Source organism: Frieseomelitta varia, unplaced genomic scaffold (genome assembly GCF_011392965.1).
Source record: "Frieseomelitta varia isolate USP_RPSP 00005682 unplaced genomic scaffold, Fvar_1.2 scaffold_248, whole genome shotgun sequence".
Lineage (NCBI taxonomy): Eukaryota > Metazoa > Arthropoda > Insecta > Hymenoptera > Apidae > Frieseomelitta > Frieseomelitta varia.
This window is the reverse complement of record NW_025109977.1, coordinates 469,760-490,323: the sequence shown is the minus strand read 5'-3', so window position 1 is coordinate 490,323 and position 20,564 is coordinate 469,760. Positions and strand designations below refer to the sequence as shown.

General features: G+C 37.5%; 1 protein-coding gene across 1 annotated transcript in view; it reads left to right on the top strand.

The window, feature by feature from the left end:
- LOC122528258 overlaps window positions 1–20,564 on the top strand; it is a 136,989-nt gene that overhangs the window by 113,165 nt on the left and 3,260 nt on the right. The gene's annotated exons all lie outside the window — the stretch shown is intronic.

Here is a 20,564-nt window from a genome sequence, read left to right as displayed (position 1 = left end):
AAAAAAAAAAAAAAAAAAAAAAAAAAAAAAAAGAATACGCTGCGAAATGTATCGGAATCGAAGTCGAGAAACGTTGAATGAGTGATGCGATTGGTGACGATAGTCAGCGTAGATATCTTGTGCGGAAAAAAAAAAAAACAAAAAAAGAAACATTCATGAAAGTGAAAGAGAGAGGAAGTAACGATAAAAAGAAAAGAATGTAAAGAGAACACGAAAAAAGAGAGAGAAAAGAGAGCAAAGGCATATAGTATGTGTAATATATATATATATATATATAGAGAGTCTCGTCGTTATCCCGACGCTTTCGATCGGAGCTTGGAATGCGATGCAATGGAATGGAATGACACGGAATGAAGAGTCTTGCACCCTGGACGATAAAGCTTTCACGCACTACTCAATTACCTGGAGTGGGGACACTGGGGAAGGGACGAGCACGCGGCTCTTTCTCTCTCTCTCTCTCTCTCTCTCTCGTCAGCGAGATCCGTCCTCTTCTCTCGGATCTCGCTGACGAGAATATGTCTGAAACGCTTTGTTCGATGCGCCGACCCCGAAAGAAATTGACCTCCGCTCAGAGAAATGTGCGAGGAAATGCAGGAAATCGCAATCGTCCCCCTTTCTATCCCAGTGTACTGACAATGAGAGAAACGTACCATCGCGCTACCATCCGAACCTAACCTCTAATTGTGCCGAATGAATCCGCGCCATGTTGTTTTTTTTTTTTCCTCTCTTTCATTTCAACGCACGCGTTTTCCTCCCAAGTTTCGCACAGTGGTGGGGCGAGAATCGCGTAAAAGACTGTTCAAGTTTAACGTTTCGATGAAATGTTTTTCTCCCGCAAGACGAGAGGAGTATTGTTTGTTCTACATGGAATAAAGATCATTTGGAATTTGAAATATTGTTCATTTTGTATGATCACGTGCGCAACGAGCACAACGAGCGCTGGAGTAAAGGAATTCTGAAAATGAAAAGTGAAGCTGATTCTTTTAACTACCGATTATAGAATTATAGGTGAACAAAGAGTCTGAGTTATTTTAATTTAATTATGCATAAGCGTGTTACGACTGTTCAGTGATCTACGTATGGAGCGGAATACATAGCTCGTGGCTACTCGAATTTTGAGAGTGGTTTTCAAAGAATGATCAAGACGAAAGTTGAGACAATTGTTTTAAGAAGAGCATGGAAATGCAACTTTTAAATAGACACGGGTTTTAAGAAGATACTTGGACGCCTGGATACATAGTTGCGCTTGAATCTTGAACCATTTTTCAGTCATTTTCGATAAAAAAAAAAAAAGAAATGCTTGGAATTAATTAGCATTCAGTGTTCTACAAATTGCAAACTGAAAGAATCACAAAGAAAAATTTCTTTCTCACAAACACTCGAGGGTACCTTTATTTTTTCAAACGTTTCTTATTTAGAAGAACGTTGTTCCATTTTAATCTATAAATATTATTATCTCCGAAACTATTGAAAAAGTGTTTGACATTTCTTTTTCTGTTTCGAGAGAGCAGTAATTTGGCAGACTTTGGAGTAACGAAGGTCACTACTATTTTTCCAAGTATAATTACAATTTGTGTAAAAAAATTTCGTTTCCACAGAAACTCGTGGTTACTATTTTCTATTTTCTAAACGTCGTTGTACAAGGTGTTTTATTTTTATAAATGCTATTATCTCCGAAACTAGTTGTCGTTCGAAAAATATATTTCCTTTTCTGTTTCGAGGGAGCAGTAATTTGCCAGACTTTGGAGAAACGAAGGTCACTACTATTTTTCCAAGTATAATTACAATTTGTGCAAATCAAAAAAAAATCTCGTTTCCACAAAAACTCGTGGTTACCTCTACTTTCTAAACGTCGTTGTACAAGGTGTTTTATTTTTATAAATGCTATTATCTCCGAAACTAGTTGTTTTATTTAATAAAACTATATAGAACTAGGTGTTTTATTTTTATAAACGCTATTATCTTCGAAATTAGTTGTTTTATTTAATAAAACTATATAAAACCAGGTGTTTTATTTTTATAAACGCTATTATCTCCGAAACTAGTTGTTTTATTTAATAAAACTATATAAAACCAGGTGTTTTATTTTTATAAACGCTATTATCTCCGAAACTAGTTGTTTTATTTAATAAAACTATATAAAAATAGGTGTTTTATTTTTATAAATGCTATAATCTCCGAAATGCATTTTTTGTCTGTTTTGAGAGGACAATATAACTTGGTACACTTCGGAGACTGTGTGTAGAAGATACGAAGGTCACTACTCTTTCTTTCTCTAAAGTATATTTATAGCTTACCATAAATTATAAATATAAATTATAAATATAAATTATCATCAATGACGAGGTTACCATCAATTTCTCAAAACGTCGTCACACACTTTTGATAACTCGATAATGTCGAATCAAAATCTGCCAAAATCAACACGAATTCAACTTATCACACTAAACGATCTAAAGTCTAAAGTGTTAAAATAATTTTGAAACCACGGAAACGCGGTCTCTAGATCGCTATGCGTCAGCCTCGAGCCGGATAAAAGAGAAGTAAGTTATTTACTACCATTTACTAAAAAAAAAAAAAAGCAGACAAAGTTTCTGTCTCAGTGCGCTCTGCGTTTAAATCTTTCAAACGAGCGTCGCAAAAAAAAATCGACGCGTCACTTCCTCCCTGTTATTGTTTTTATCTCTGCCGTTCGTTCGTTCGTTGCTCCAAGGAACAACGTGCGCGTGTCCGGCCGCTCGCTGCTGCAACGTTGCATGCGTTGTTTTTAATATCGAGCGTGCACGCACGTGTGTGTTCTTTTTTTTTTTTCGAGATGGACGACTCTCAAGCTCGACGGATGGAACGAGCGTGCAATTCACGCGCGATAACTCTCGGAAGATGCCCGAACTCGGCGATGGGCGTGGGTTGCAAATGGAGGGGTGGAAAAGTCAAGTGTCTCGTCTCGCGTACGAATTGCGAATTTTCTACCTTTGTTCCACCTTTGTTCAATCTGCCCACGGACAATTAATACTCTCTCTCTCTCTCTCTCTCTTTCTCTGTTGCGTAAGCTCTCGACCGTTGTTCGCGTTGATGTCGAATTTTTTAATCAGCGCAGAGAGAGAGAGTCGGGCGTGCTCTCGTCGATCGACGAGGGGCAATCGGTTTCGAATTTTCAACGAGCTCGCACCGATGGTTTCGCGTTCGAGGAGATTCGCGCGACGTTCTTGAAAATAAACGTTCCAACCAGAAATTTCTGCCTCTGCATTTTTTCCTTCTCTTTTTTTTCTCTTTTTCTTCTTGTCGTCGACCGAAAGTTGTTTTGTCCGCCATGTCGCGAGGTTCGTTATAAAATTGCGAACAATTTTTCTTCTCTTTTTTGTCCTCCGATGAAACCGGATCGCTGCGAACGGGGATTAAATATCGCATGTCGAGTGTAGTACCGCTCCCTCTTGCCTCTTTGTTTGTACAGACGCGCGGGATACAAGAATAGGGTGACGGGCACTCGCGATGAAGAGTGTCGGATCGAGACCGATCGATCAAGCGTTCTCAGTCAGTTACAGAGTTTTGGTGATCGAAAGAGGCAGCCTTGTCGATCGATAAATATATGAATGAGAGGTTATTTTATTATTTCGGTTGGAGAGTTTCGCTGGCTTGGGCGAAATCGCGAGCAAAGGGAGAAGGATGGGGGTCGGCCCGAGAATAATATTTTTAATATTTCTATCTTTAATATTTTTAATATTAAAATTTAATTATTCATTACTATGTATAAGTATTAATTATTATTATATAATTATTATAATTATTATTATTTGAGAGTCTTTAATATTTTTAATATTAAGATTTAATTATTTATTATCATTTATAATTTAAGAGTTTTCAATATTTTCAATATTAAGATTTAATTATTTGTTATTATTCATAATTTAAGAGTCTTTTATATTTTTAATATTAAGATTTAATTATTTATCATTATTTATAATTTAAGAGTCTTTAATATTTTTAATATTAAGATTTAATTATTTATTATTATTTATAATTTAAGAGTCTTTAATATTTTTAATATTAAAATTTAATTATTTATTATTATTTGTAATTTAAGAGTCTTTAATATTTTTAATATTAAAATTTAATTATTTATTATTATTTATAATTTAAGAGTCTTTAATATTTTTAATATTAAAATTTTAAATTATTTAAAATTTAATATTTAATTTTTCTACCAAAATAAATTCGTAATTGTCTTGCTACATTTATATCTTTATATTTTCATTTTCATGTAATTCAGTTATGTAATTTATTTTGTCACAATGTAATTTGTGTTATAAACTTTTTAATCTTCTTGTGTTTCTTTTATTTTGAACTCGAATTTAATTTGTAATCAACGAAATTAATATTCTGATTTCTACTAAAATAAATTCGTGGTTATTTTGTTACATTTATATTTTTATTCCTATGTAATTTAATTTTATGTAATTTATTTTGTCACAATGTAATTTCTATCTTCTTGTGTTTTTTTTTTTTTTTCATTTCAAACTCGAATTTAATAATTTGATATTAATAAAATTAGTTTCTTCCTTGTATTTTGATGTTTTATTAAACGTTTGGCTCACCCTATACATTCCAATGTAACGTTCAACAACACCGAATCGAACGTTTCGTTCGATTTCGTTCATCCTTTTCTTCCTTTTCTTTTGCTTTTTTTTCCCCCCAAGTGGCGAGTTTCAGCGACACGAAGGAGCGCGCTTAATCGCATGAGCGACAGATGACGACTTAAACGCTGCCGGGATTAATAATACATGTCGCGTGAAATGGAACAGCCATAAGCTATTGTCGTCTACGATTCGTGATTCGCGGTTCACTTCTGCTCTGTAATGACAAAGGTATGTTATTCTCGGTTGGCCAAAAGGTAACTGCGTGCGCAAGCGAAAAGCGAGTGTCTCACAAGAACAATAAACAAAAACTTCATTATAATAAACTTTATCAATACGATTTCGTTCGATTAGCCCTTTTGCCATCATATTTTTAAGGAATTTTCATCATTTATAATTTAAGAGTTTTTAATATTTTTAATATTAAGATTTAATTATTTATTATTATTTATAATTTAAGAGTCTTTAATATTTTTAATATTAAAATTTAATTATTTATTATTATTTATAATTTAAGAGTCTTGAATATTAAAATTTAAGTATTTATTATTCTTTATAATCTAAGAGTCTTTAATATTTTTAATATTAAGATTTAATTATTTATTATTACTTATAATTTAAGAGTCTTTAATATTTTTAATATTAAAATTTAATTATTTATTATTCTTTATAATTTAAGGGTCTTTAATATTTTTAATATTAAAATTTAATTATTTATTATTATTTATAATTTAAGAGTCTTTAACATTTTTAATGTTAAAATTTAATTATTTATTATTATTTATAATTTAAGAGTCTTGAATATTAAAATTTAATTATTTATTATTCTTTATAATTTAAGAGTCTTGAATATTTTTAATATTAAAATTAAACTATTTATTATTCTTTATAATTTAAGAGTCTTTAATATTTTTAATGTTAAAATTTAATTATTTATTATTATTTATAATTTAAGAGTCTTGAATATTAAAATTTAATTATTTATTATTCTTTATAATTTAAGAGTCTTGAATATTTTTAATATTAAAATTTTAAATTATTTAAAATTTAATATTTCATTTTCCTACCAAAGTAAATTCGTAATTAAAAGATGTTTAAAAGATTTCTCATCTTTTCAAAACAGACAAACAAAAGTTCCAAGAATGATTCGACATCCTCCGTCAATAGTGAAATTTAGCAAACGAATTCTGACAGTGCCGTAGTTCACCATATTTGCCATTCGTAATAATTTACGTGACTTCTCAAAAAGATTGTCTTTTCAATTCGCTTCCTCCCTCGAACTCGAACGTGAAAGCTGCGCCTTTTCTACACTTTGCAAATATTCGAGAAGATCAGCGAGGAAGTGGTGCATTCGTTGTTTCTTTCTGGATTTCCACGTACGCGGCGTCGTCGATCGTAATTGGCAGCCGGGCCGGTGATAATTTCGAGTCAAGGCGAGGCCTAATTTACCGTTACCTAACACGTTTCCACAAGCCCGTCTCTTTTTCTCCCTTTTCAACGCGATCCTTCATTCAGTCGTGGTATTTCTTCTCAGTGGTTACAAGCTTTCTGAAGCCTTTTAACCGTTTGTGTTGTAAACCATTGCCTTCGGACCAGGCTCGTCGCTTCTCGCTGCAGCCCCCCCTTCTTTCCTTCCTTTCTTCCCTTCTTTCTTTCTTTCTTTCTTTCTTTCGTTGTCCCAAATCGACGATTTAATTCAGTTCAATTCAATTCAATTTAAACACCACTTCTCTTCGTCGGACAAATTTTCATCGTCACACTGAACGTAACAATCTTCAATATTTCAATGATTCTTTGAAATTTGTAAATTTGTAAATGCGACGAAAATTATTATCAATGATCCTGTTGCATTTAGGAAGTTTCTTTTTTTTGGTTGAATCGATCTTCAATGATTCTTCGAATTAAGTTCTATAGAAATTTGTAAATTTGCAAATACGACGAAAATTATTGTCAACAATCCTGTTGCATTTAGGAAATTTCTTTTTTTTTTTTTTTTGGTCGAATCGATCTTTAATGATTCTTTGAATTAAGTTCTATAGAAATTTGTAAATTTGCAAATACGACGAAAATTGTTGTCAACGATTCTGTTGTATTTAGGAAATTTCTTTTTTTTTGGTCCAATCAATCTTCAATTATTCTTCGAATTAAGTTCTATAGAAATTTGTAAATTTGCAAACACGACGAAAATTGTTGTCAACGATTCTGTTGTATTTAGGAAATTTTTCTTTTTTTGGTCGACTCGATTTTCAATTATTTTTCGAATTAAGTTCAATAGAAGTTTGCAAATGCGACGAAAATTATTATTAACGATCCTGTTGTATTTAAAAATTTTTCTCTCTGACCGAGCAAATTCTCATCATCCTGAACGTATCGATCTTCGAGTCAAGTGTACCAAAAAATTCGTAAATGCCGACGAGAATTATCACAAATCTGACCCAGTGTGCGTTTGAGAAATTTTCCTCTCGTCACACTAAACATATCCATCTTCGATCATCCTTTGTAAAATTGAACTTCGTAAAATTCGCAAATGTGAATGTCACAAAAATTATTATAATTAACGATCCGTGTTCCATTCAAAGAATTTCTTTTCGTCGAACAAATGTTCATCTGCCGATAATCTTCAATTATTCTTCAATTATTCCTCAATTATTCATCGATCATTATCACAAGTATGCAGTAGAAATTCGTAAATTCGATGAAAAATAATTTCGCCCGAACTGAAAATTCTTTCACTAACGACTATTGCATGTCGAGTCGAACATTTGACAGTTAGTTCCTTTTCGGCGACGCGCGAGGAATCGGCGATCGTCACAGTAGCATTGGTACGTCACTGAGGAGACCGCGACGTAGCATTGAACGGGCTATCTCCACGGGCCAGTGCGGACACGATAGTTAGCGGTTAGTCGTATGCACGGCTTCAGTCCGCCGCTGGTGAAAATCTGTATATCCGCGGTTCGCGCGTACCATGAGCCAGCCCCGTGTTCTGCCGCATCGGAGCTCGCCGCGTTTCCAAAAAAACAAGGACCAAATTCACTCGATCGCACGTTCGTTAATTCCGACCTACACTCGATAAAAAAATCTGCGCGTATCGAAAAGAAATATACACGGACAACTATATTTTAATAAAAAAAAAAAAAAAAAAAAAGAAAAACAAATATGACATAACAAAAGATCGGCTATTAAATTTCAACTCGTTCGATCGGATAATTTTCATTTCGAGTCGTCTGTGATTCACGATCGACTGAGTCGCCAAGGAAAAGAAAGTAAGGAAAAAAGAAAGAAAGACGAAGGGAACAGGCGTTTGACAGACCACGCGAGCTGCCGAGCATCGACTGCGGAGATTCTTTGGTGAGCGTGGATTTCTGTGTGGATTTCCAGCTACGATGTTCCCGGCGGTGTGATATGGGTCTCGGGCTCGTGGTACTGCAGTCAGTGGTCTTGCTGGTCGTTAGCAACATCGTTCTACGATCTGTCGGCTTTTGCACCGTCTGTCTACCGTACTCGCTGGTCCTAACTGTTTTCGTCGCGAGCGCACTGTACTTGTAAGTACCGTACACCTGTACACAAGCACCAGCTAATTGTCGCTGCTAGCGATACCAGATCGTCGAGAGTCGATCATCGGTCACATTTAAGCATTTAACATAAACGCGCAGTTTACTATTCGATTTGTCGTTTCTCGCGAGGCTGTTCCCTCGCCTCCAGGACAGCCTCGTTCACTCGTTCGATCGTTCTCTGCAGCGAAACTCTGTGCAGGACCTTGAGGGAGAGTGGAGAACATTATTTTCTTTTTCTTTTTAATCTTTTCGCTCCGTGGCAGAACATTATTTTATTTTTCTTGCAGAACATTATTTTATTTTTCTTTTTTTTAATCTTTTTGTTCCATGGCAGAACATTGTTTTATTTTTATTTTTCTTTTTCTTTTTTTTAATGGCAACGATCGAAATCGATAACGTTCGAGCTCGATTCAACTCTTGATTGAAGCTGAGAACTGACGGGGATCCGCGCGATTCGACAAATAAACTTAGTTGGCGCAACGACGTGCTCGGAGCGTGTCTCTCGTTTGTTTTTCGCCGGTTTGTGACGCGACGAAACTCGCGATTCACGGGATGAAAAGACAGCACGCTCTCTCTGAAATTTATCAAATAAATTTAAAAAATTTATTAAACATTTTTCTCGTCGAACGAATTTCAACGACGCGAAACCTTTCTCACATGCGTACCGCCGCGGTGCTTTTATTTCAACTGAATTAAAATTAAACATTTTGCATCTTCGTCAACGTTTTGTAACACGAGTCAAGCTTCTAGCAGTAAATTTTGTATTGTTGAGAAAATAAAAAACGGAATAACAATAAAATTGAAATGTAGCAACGGATGGGACATTTCGTTAAAAACCGAAAATGGAGAGGAAAGGAACGAGTTTGATAATTTTAATAAGTTTAATACTTGTTGTTAGTATGACCATCTTTGCGTTTAATAATAGCAGCCATTATTCGAGGCAAAGATTTATAATAAAAGTAGTTTCTTAATGATTTTCTTGGCTTGGTTCTTCTCACTCCTTTGTGACATATTTTTTTTAAATTCATTAATATTTGCGAATAGATTTTCACTCGGATCTGCACGACTCTCGCCAAATTTTTTCCAACAATTTTCTATATAATACTCAAATTCGGATGGCTGGCCATTCTAAAAGACGAATTTTTTACTTTCTTTTTCGTGAAGTATCATTTTTCGTAAAGTTTGAAAAATACACTCATTTCCGGCAATTCGTTTCCACTTACACGTTAATTTGTCCGACAATTATACTTCTTATACTACTTAATTTTCCAGTAATAAATTTCATTCATTGCTTCCATTACACTTGTTGTACTATTTAATTTTATTGGAATAAATTTTATCTCTATTTGACCTTGATAATCAATACCTGTCCAAATGATTATACCACCGCCTCCTACGATGACATGTAACTTGTTATTTCATTCGTAAATCGTGATAATACAGAGTGGCCACTGGAAAACTGAACGATATAAAACAAAAATAATTTTTACAAACACGTGTTTTTTTATTATTTTTTTTGGAAATATAATTAATTATATTCTATCACTTTTGGAAATACAGTTAATTATATTTTATCATTTTTGGAAATACAATTAATTATATTTTATCATTTTTGGAAATACAATTAATTATATTTCATTGTTTTTGGAAATACAGTTAATTATATTTTATCGTTTTTGGAAATACAATTAATTATATTTTATCATCTTTGGAAATACAGTTAATTATATTTTATCATTTTTGGAAATACAATTAATTATATTTTATCATTTTTGGAAATACAATTAATTATATTTTATCATTTGTGGAAATACAATTAATTATATTTTATCATTTTTGGAAATACAATTAATTATATTTTATCATTTTTGGAAATATAATTAACTATATTTTATTATTTTTGGAAATACTGTTAATTGTATTTTATCATTTTTGGAAAAAAACAATTAATTATATTTTATCATTTTTGGAAATACAGTTAATTATATTTTATCGTTTCTGAAAATACAATTAATTATATTTTATCATTTGTGGAAATGCAATTAACTATATTTTATCATTTTTGTAAATACAATTAATTTTTTTATTATTTCACTTCGAAATATAATTAATATAATTAACCTACAAAGAAAGAAAATAGAAAAAGATTGAAAAGTTGAACAAGTTACGACTTTTTCGAAACCTGTAGTAGGCGGGTGGCATCAGATTCGTCTAAATTGAACCTCTTTTCATCGGCACGATGAAATACGACTCTCCTTACACGTGATTCGCGACACATGATATAAGAAAGCAACAAGAGTGTGCTATCTTTTTGTCCCGTATTGGTGTAGCTTTCGATCTCTTTGGAATCTCGCAACTCGTCGGTGTTCCTCGCGAATGAATTATCGGCTCTCGCATCTGTTGATTCGCCCCAATTCGTCGAGAAGTCCGAGAGAGAGACGTAAAAAGTTCGCCACTCGTTTGGACGGTTGCCGCGCGCGTATCGCCCGACCATAATCGACCGAAACTACTTCCGAGCCATTGGGCCAAATATCGCCGCCACAGTGGCCTGAGAACCGCGTTTTTACGGCCAAGAGTCAATTTCTCAATCTCTTTTTTTTTCCTCCTCTGTGAAACAAGCACCCTTCGAGACTCTGGAGTCCGAACTGTTACTCGTTTCAGACGTTTTTCGCGTAAAAATTCTGAAAATCCAAGTGAATCCTTTCAGTCACTAATTACAGAACAGAGTGTTGTTTCAACGTGTGTTTCAGTTGTTCATTTCAATCCACTTACACGAGCGGAATACTGTTTGTAGCAATTCGAACTTTGAGAACGGTTTGAAAAGGAAACTTGTATTACACGAAAGTTTAATTCAACGATTGTTAAGAGGAGCATATAAATTTTGAGTGACCTTCAAGTAGACATGAAGTTTTAAAAGACCGTGATGCTTGGATACTTGCGATACTTGGTAGTTATCTTTGAATCACTATCGTTACAATTTTTCAATTTTCGATGATCAAATAAAAAGAAATGCTTGGAATGAAAATTAATCGGCATTCAGTGTTCTACAAATTTAGAACTGAAAGGATCTGAAAAAAGTTTTCACAGAAACTCTGTCTTTCAAACGTCGTTATACAGGGTGTTTCATTTTAATACAGGGTGATTCAATTTTAATCATTTCACGTTTAAAAAGTGTCTGAAATGCATTTTTCTTCTGTTTTGAGAAGGCAGTAACTTGGGGCAGTTTGGAGATACGAAGGTCATTGCTATTGTTTTCAAGTATAATCGTGATTTGTGCAAATAAGGAAAAAAAAAAAAATTTCGTTTTCACAAAAATTCAAGCTTTTTAAATTCGTAGCTCAACTTACACTTTGATTTGAAATCTTTCGTTTTCACAAAAATTCAAGCTTTTTAAATTTGTAGCTCAACTTATACTTTGATTTGAAATCTTGAAAGAACGCCTAACCGAACCTAAACAACTAGGGAAGTTATAAGTTTAGGAGATACTTTAATTTTGTAAAATTTGGAATTAAAATTTGTGTAAAATTCCTAATAAATTAAGTGGAGTAATTATATTATTTATATCAATTTTTATTTTATTTTTATTACCTTTATTAAATAGTAATAAAATAAAAAATTTAAAATTTCCTCCAATTAATCAACTTTTTTATTAAATATTTATTAATATTCTTATTATACTAACGTGATTAGAAATACAAATAATAATTGAATATCCTTAAACAAATTATAGTATACTTATACAAAATATAATCGTGATTTGTGTGAATAAAAAAAAAAAGTTTTGTTTTCACAAAAATTCAAAGTTATCATCAAGCTTTTTAAATTTGTAGCTGGCGTCAAGACAAATTCAACTTATACTTTGATTTGAAATCTTGAAATAACGCCTAACCTAAACCTACATCTAGAGAAGCTATGAGTTTACGAGATACTTTAATTTTGTAAAATTTGAAATTAAAATTTGTGTAAAATTCCTAATAAATTAGGTGGAGTGATTATATTAATAATCATTTATATTAATAATCAATTATATTAATAAAATTATATTAATGATTATATTATTTATATCAATTTTTATTTTATTCTTATTTCCTTTGTTAAATAACAATAAAATAGAAAGTTTAAAATTTCATCCAATTAATCAATTTTTTTTATTGAACATTTATTAACATTTTTATTATATTAACGTGATTAGGAATACAAATAATTGAATACCCTTGTACAAATTTAAATAATTTATTTACTATTTCATATTTTTCCATCTGTAATAAATAATTTATTTGATCATATTATAAATTAATATTACAATTAATGATCTTGACAAAGTATACGATTTGAATTCGTATTATAGAAATGAAATTTCCTATGAATTTAAATTAATGAATAATAATTTTATAAGAAATATCTCCTAAATTAATGAGTTTTAGACGTAGTTAGGTTAAAGTAAACCTTTTTTTTTTTTTTTTTTTGCTGCATCGATCGATGCCAAAAAGAAAGTTGCACAACATATATTTGAAGAAACAACAGCGAACCTTCGCAAACTAAATGTATCACTGTCCATTCAAAACCGCGGAGACACGAATAATTTCAGAAATAATTGCCAATTTATCGACAATTTTTCCACTCTTGACGACGTTCAGATGAATGTCGAAGGACGAACCTGCAGCCAAAACACTCGACGATACGAAATCATTCACAGACTAATTTCAACGGTGAAGAAACGAATCTTGGCCACGAAAACGCGAGCCCCCACGTCCCCAGACACATTGTGCGCGCTGTTGCGTTATTGGCCTCGGGTCTGACAATGAACCACCGTAGCTACTTACGCCGTAATGGCCGGCTTATCAGGCCCAGGGAAGGACAATACGGTATTGTGCGCCCGGCGAACAATGGAAGACCCGTGTCGCGCGGCTGTTATCGACATTGGCATTAACGCGGGAGCGGAAAGTATAGCGCGAGAGCGAATTAAATAGACGGGCCGCGAGACTCGCGCGAGTAGAGGCGAGCGAGCGAGCGAGCGGAACACGTAGGCACGCCGTCGGTTCGGTTTTCGGACTTTCTAAGGATTCTTACCTCTCTTAATCTAGGCTCGGAAGCAAGATGCTGCTTGCACGAACGAAATTTTAACCGCGACGTAAGCCAGAGGGGCTTGGGATTTATTTCGAACGAGCCGGCGACGGGATGACGATGTGGATCGAGAGATTGTTGCTCTCGTTGGTGATACTTCCCGGCGGACAGGGCGACCATCGTAGTCAGTTGCCCCGGCGCAAGAAGCGGTGACCAGTAACCTTAATGCTGCGCGCTTTCTCACTCCCGCTCACTCACTCCCGCGACCTTGTCGCTCATCTTAGACACCCCCGTTACAGTCTGTAGCAGCTTCATTAATCGACGCTTTCTTCCTCTTGCTCCTACTTGTTGTAGGTTGTGGTTTTCACGCGAACGCCGAGTTTATTTATTTTTGATCCCTCGAGCGTTTGACTTTTCAGTCGCCGGCGAAAGTTCTCAAAAGTCAGGGAAAGTATATTGAGATAATCAAAACACTGAATTCCAATTGCAATCAAAAAGAGGGGGGGGGGAGGGGGTATTCTAGCGTGAATTTTTGAAAAAAATAGATTTTTTTTGCATACATATTCTTAAACGACATTTTATTTCAAAAATAAACCTCTGTAACCTTACGCGTGAACTCCTAAAATTAACACAGTTATGGTTACCAGCGTCATTGTTGCCGCAATAGTATAGTTTTCACGGTTTGGGTTAGGTTTGGGTCGTGAACAATTGGACGACGATTCCTTTTTTTTTTTGCATATTCTTAAAGGACATACTTTCAAAAATAAATCTCTGTAACCTTACATGTGAACTTTTAAAATTGACGAAGTTATGGTTGTTTGGAGGATTTACCGCAATAGTAAACTTTAAAGGCATTTTTCTGGAAACGATGTTTCTCAGAACGGTGTCCATGATATCTCGAAATCTACTTGGCCAAAATTGACTCAAAATTTCAAGTACGCATCTGTAGTACGTGTGTGACTATAGCTACCTACCAGAATCAACCAAAAAATTTCATTTTTTATATTTTTTTTTTAGGCTTCCGAAGTTTAACAAAAACATGGAAAAATCGACAATCGAATTTCAAAAGTATCGCCACTTTTTTTTAATCACTGACTTTTTTCTTTTGTTTTGGTACCTGTTATAACTCATGCTAATTAAGGAACATTCGCGTTTCTTTTATTTCCGACAAACAGAGTGGCCGAAATCATGGACACCGTGAGACAACCCTTTTTTTAAAAGCGACTATGTTTTTGAGAGTACGCAGTGCCACTAATTTTAACTTTTTCTGTCTCGAAAAGTTTTAAAACGTCGCTAAAATACATAGAAATGAACCTTGTTAATTTGACTGCAAAAAAGTATAACAGTTTCTTTGCAAAAAATTCCCTAACAAAGTTAGAGAAACACGTACTTCACGCTAGAATACCCAACATTCAACCAATATATTATTTGTTTATTCGTATTCTGCATTGTTGGCGCACATACTAAAAATTTAACATTAACATTAAGGCTTCTTCTAACAATCGTCAAGGAGATTTATATAAATAATCGTTGGAGATATGTATGACAGTAAGGAGATTAAGCATACAGTCGTTGTCAAATAATTGAAAAAGAGAGTGATTAAGTTAACTCGTTGTAATTTACATTGTACATTTTGTCGCATACATCTTATTTAATATACGTTCCAAAAATAAAGTACGTAGTTATCCTTTTTCTTTGTAGTACGATAATTGTGCCAAGTTATCGAACAATTACATCGTATCTGTAAAATATGAATATACACAAACGTGAATCGTTTGTTGTGTCATGTTTGCGTTACTTTTTCTGGCCATTTTACTGTCCCAATTTTTCATGTCAAGGATATAAAAAGAAACCAACTGTAAAATAAACATATTCAAGTAATACATGACTCGTGGAACGTGTAATTGTTGAATTAACATTCACGTCTGGTACAAATGAGATTTGTTGTGATAATTGTGGTCGATAAAATTTTCCGGGCACCTATAGGCGCCTCTCGTGTCGGTGGATCAAAAGTAGGTTAAGCGCCTGTAGGCGCCCACAGTATCGCAAGCGCAAATTTACCGAGCGCCTCTAGGCGCCAATAGTAGTCGAGTGTAGAAAAAAAAACAATCGCTAGTTATTGTACTTTGCTACTTATTGTAAAATTTAGGCGAAAAAAAATTATACATATTCGTAATTTTAGCACGTGTTAGAACAAAAGAGAACATTACAAATTTTTCAAGGAAACACCAAAAGAAAGTTTGTCACTTTGTTGCAATTTAACTCAACCTTGCAGCGAGTGCATTTACTGTGTTTTCGTCGAGTATACTCGCCTAGAAACGATTGAGCACATTCTCGAAAAAAAAAAAAAAAAAACGCTCAAGGGGTTAATATTTTATAAAGTTCGATTCGATTTTATTTTACTTTGCGGGAAGAAGCAGAGATCGAGAGGATATCGATGAATGTTCCTCCTCTCGTGATTGCAATTTGATCGTAACTTTGACCAGTAGCTGTTGCTCTTCACCTAGAATCTTGTACATCGACGATCAAACGTCGACTTTATTATTAAAGTAGTCCCTCAGTTGTGGAAGATCCGCGCCGATCGGCTTACCGCTTACCTCTCTCTCGTAAGTGATTTCGAATTGCAAATTTCGTTAGATGATTGTCGTTGATCGTAAGCTGGAGCGAAGCGCTCTCCTTCTTTTTCTTTTTTTCCCCCAAGTAACGTAGGTAAGGTAGTAATCGCATCAGTTGTGTAATTGCGTTCGACACGATATAATGAGTGTGCGTATCGATTCGTAGATTTGAGAAATCGTAACTCGTAGATGCGTTTACTTTTGCCAAACGAAGACGAGGCGTGTACAAGACGCGAAACGTGTGCACGAAAGAAAAATATACGTGGCACGTAGTGTATTTGTGAGAACGGAACGAAAGCGCGTCGAATTGTTTCTGCAGAAGCTCCACGAATTTTCCAGCGGTGCGGCGTGTCGGTAAGGCAGGTACCGACGAACGATGCGAAAGCTTTCCCTCTCTCATCCGGAACTTTGCTTGCGAGCGAAACCGCCCTGGACTCGCGAAAGTTGAGCAGCTTCTCGCCAGGCGGCGTCTCGGGCATTTTCCGACGTTTCGCCATTGCGAAACTCGTCGATCGCCCTGTTCGATCCCCTTTCTCTCGTTTCAAGGTTAATCAAAGGAGACGGCACCGACCTAGAAACATTCGCAGAAAAATTGAATCAATCTGTCTTGCGTTGGTTCAGACAAGAAAATGCTTGGCTCGAGGAACGGAGAAGGAAGAAATACGACTCGATAATCGCGTCGAATCTCGACGCGAGATTGTCGAGGTTAGGTGAAACAATATCACGCCCCTGTTAGCCTAGTTAACCCTTTGCGCTGGCAGCTGGTTCGCGGACCATAACGAGTGACCGAACCGTATACAACAATTCGTTGCTTTCTTCTTCTTTTCGAACTCGTCGGTATGATATCGCTGGATGTAGAAATTATTGATTGAGTAATGAATTTATTATTTGTTTTGTCTGGGTAATGTATTTGAAAAAAATATACTTGAAACTGAGAAAATGTTGCAATTTTGGGACACAAAAAATTCTTCGACGTTAAAGAGGTTAACCACTTGCGCTGGCAACTGATTGCGGACCATAACGAGTGACCGAACCGTATGTAATAATTCGTCGCTATTCTTTTGAACTCGTCGGTATGATATCGTTGGATAGAAACTGTTAAGAAGTAATAAACTTATCATTTATTATACCTATTATTATATTATTATATTATTATTACATTATTATTATATTATTATTATATTATTATAACTTATTATACCATACCTGGGTTACATTTAAATATACATAAAACTGAGAAAATGTTGCAACTTTGGGACAAAAAGTTTAGGTTAACCACTTGCGCTGGCAACTGATTGCGGACCATGAGTGACCAAACCGTATATAACAATTTGTCGCTTTCTTCCTCTTTTCGAACTCGTCGGTATGATATCGCTGGATAGAAATTATTAAAAAGCAACTTATTAATAAACTTATCATTTTTCTTTTTCTTTTTTGTCTTGCCTGGGTTACATTTAAATATGCTGAGAAATATGTTGCCAAATTCGGGACAAAAAATTCTCGACGCGCAAGAGGTTAAGGATGAAACTAGCCGGCGAGATGGGAAATTGTCGTTGGTCAGGACGATGGGAACGATTCTGGTAGCTAGATCGATTAGTCGGGGAGGGTATCGATCGTTGCCTGCAACCAAACGAGAGGACCGTCAGCGTTAAACCAACGTTATCGAACCGACGCTTGGCGTCGTGCGGGGGTCTGATTACCCGAGGATCCCGAATTAGGTCTGGGTCAGTGCAGATAAAAGATTTCCACGTGTCCCAGATTCGTCCGTGGCCGCCGTTGCTTTCGAACCTGTTATCATCGATATCGATACCGGCGAAATTTCACCAAAGAAATTTTCTTCGACGCGGGAGCAACAGGAGTCGATCGCTCGAACGTTCGTCGACGACCGAAAGCGGCAACTGCCAGATCCTTCGCTTTACGACGCCTTCAAGTTACGTTTTTTTTTTTTTTTTTTTTTTTTTTTAATCGAACGTTTCGTGGGAGGGAAGGGAAAATTGCTACGCCCGTACGTATCGAACGATCGCGTCCTTCAGCGCTCGCGCAAAGTATCCTCGGTTCGGGAGGTTCGATATCGGGGGGGAAAGTAATATCGCACGGTCGTTTCACTCGCGACGCGTGCTCCCCTCCTCCCGAGGCAAAGAGACCGTACACCACCCGTTATACTCGTTCCCGTCGAAAAAAAGTTTTTCCAGCGCGTATTCAGTCTGACAAATTTATTTGGCCATCGACTGTACACGGTAGTGATCGAGAAGACGTCGCGAAGACGACACTCGATCGAGAGAGAAAACCCCTTCGCCTCGAAACTCGAGGACGTTCAACACCTTGTTTTAGCACTTGGCAAGCTCGCTTGGTACCCGCGATAAATTCACTTCGAGAGATTCTTGGAACTTTGACCTTGATCTGGTCGAAAGCAAACAACAAAACAAGCAACAACTCTCCGTTGTGGCAAGCTGTATCCGATCGTTCGCTATTTGTCGCGTCAAACGACAACTTTCGGCCCTCTCGAAAATCATCGAGGCTCTCCATCGAAAGCCTCGAGGAGAGGATCCTTATTGTACTTATTGTACTTATCGGAGGGACAGGATTTTGGAGGAAAGTCAGAGTAAGTGGTAGGCTGGGTGGGTGGATGCAGCAAGAATCTCCGCTTCTAAATCTCTCGAATCGGGTGGATTCGGCGGAGCGTGGCAACGGAAGAAATCGCGGCGAGTGACTGGGAAACGTGGAAGAAGAAAAGGGAGGTTGGAAGGTGTCGGAGGATAATACAGGAGTCGCCGGCGTGGCTAGATATCGACTTTGGAACCCGACGCACGAGCAGCAGCGGGAACGGTACGGTGTGGCGGGGATTGGGGGCGGATGGATGGATGGGCGAGTGGGTGGAGGGTGTATTCCACCCTGTCGTTCATACATCCACGCGCACCCGCCGGTGCGCACAAACCCGTTTTCGGCATATACAAACGCGGTGAAACCCGGTCTCGAACACAGAGCACACGAATGGACGACTACGAGAGAGCGAGCGTGTGCCGTGGTCGCTTCCAACAGGCACACGCGTTGCCCGCCCAACTAAACTCCACCCTCCGCACCCCTTCGTCCTTCTCGTGCCCTTCCTCCTCTTCCTTCTCCTCTTCCTCCTCCTCCCGGAGGAGGCTGACCGAGCGAGACGCGATTATCGTCGTGACAGAGACGCCACTCGAAAACTCGGAACGGATAGAGAACAGGGGTGGGTGAAGAGAAATGGAGAAAGCTGGGAGAGGAAGGACAGAGGAGGCAGTGGGAGAGAGATTTTGCAGCGACGGTGGCGCCGCCTTGCAACGCCGCGGCGCTTCCAAGCATCAAGCCTGGCACCTCTGCCATCCTTTGCCACCAGGTCCAACCTACCTACTCCTAAACGCACAAACACCTCACCGTTTTAACTCTCTCTCTCTCTCTCTCTCTCTCTCTCTCTTTCTCTCTCTTTTTCTTTTTCGTCTCGTTACCGCTTAAACACTCGTGGTCATCCCTTCGCCCGTTTTTCCCTCTTTCTCTCTTTTTTTTTCTCTCTCTCTCTTTTCCACATATGCACACATACACGAGAGAAAGAGAGAGACACTCGTTATTTCATCGTCGCTTCACGGTTGTTTCTTACTCCTCGGCTTTTACCATCTTTCCGCTGCTCTCTCGCTCTGCCTCCCTCCTCCATCCTGCCGTCCGCCCTTCCGCCCCTATTCGCGCGCCTCCACGCCATCCCCCCTACCCTAGTCGTCGGTCGTTTCGTCCTTTTCTGGTATCTACGAGAGTCTTGCAACACGCACGTCCGTCTGCCGACGATTCAGAGACCCACGAAACACGGGGAAACGTGGTTGTCGGAGGTGAATTTGCCTACCGGTGGTCGCGCGACGTCATCGTCAACCCTCGTTGTCGTCGTCGTCGTCGTCATTATCAACCGTCTCGCTCTCTCTCTCTCTCTCTCTCTCTCTTTCTCCTGTGTGCGACAGTGCGGTGTGACTCGAATGCTCTCCGTTTCCTTCCAGTCTCTCCCGTGTCTTTTCTTCTTCTTCTTCTTCTTCTTCTTCTTCTTCTTGTTCTCTTTCCTTTCTTTCACTTTCTTCTCTCGTTACGTGTCCTTCGTTCCGTGTCGCGCGTCCACGCTTCCACCCTGCTTCCCACCCTTTGTTTTCAGCCGCGCTGCACGCCTTCGCCAGTGTTCTCGCGTCCGCGACTTCCCATCCGATAGCGATCCTTCCCCCCGTCGTAAACTCGCGCGCGCCAAAGTGGACCCGTCTGTCTGGCTGTCGCGCGGCGATATTCGAGGGAATTCCGAGTCTCTCTTGCCCGATTCACCCTCGACCATCCGCGTGAACGTGCCTCGTACGACTGGGTGAAAAACCAACGACGAAGGGGCGGAAGCGGGTGGCGCAAGGGGAAGCGAGGCTGAAGAGAGCAGCTCGCAACGAGGAAAACACGGTTCCGCCGCCGGGGGGTGGTTACCGCCGCTAATCGAATCGACGGGACGCGCGGCGGCAGTGCACCCTCTCCCGTTTCTGATCGCGTTTCTCATTTCTCTCGTCGTAACAAACAGAGACGACGATCGAGCGACGATTTGTAACGTTCTTCGAGATCGAGGAGAGAATCGAGGACGAGGACGAGGACGAGGACGAGGACGAGGACGAGGACGAGCAGTGGTTGCACGAGGCGGACTCGTGTCCCGGCGATTGGAACGAAAC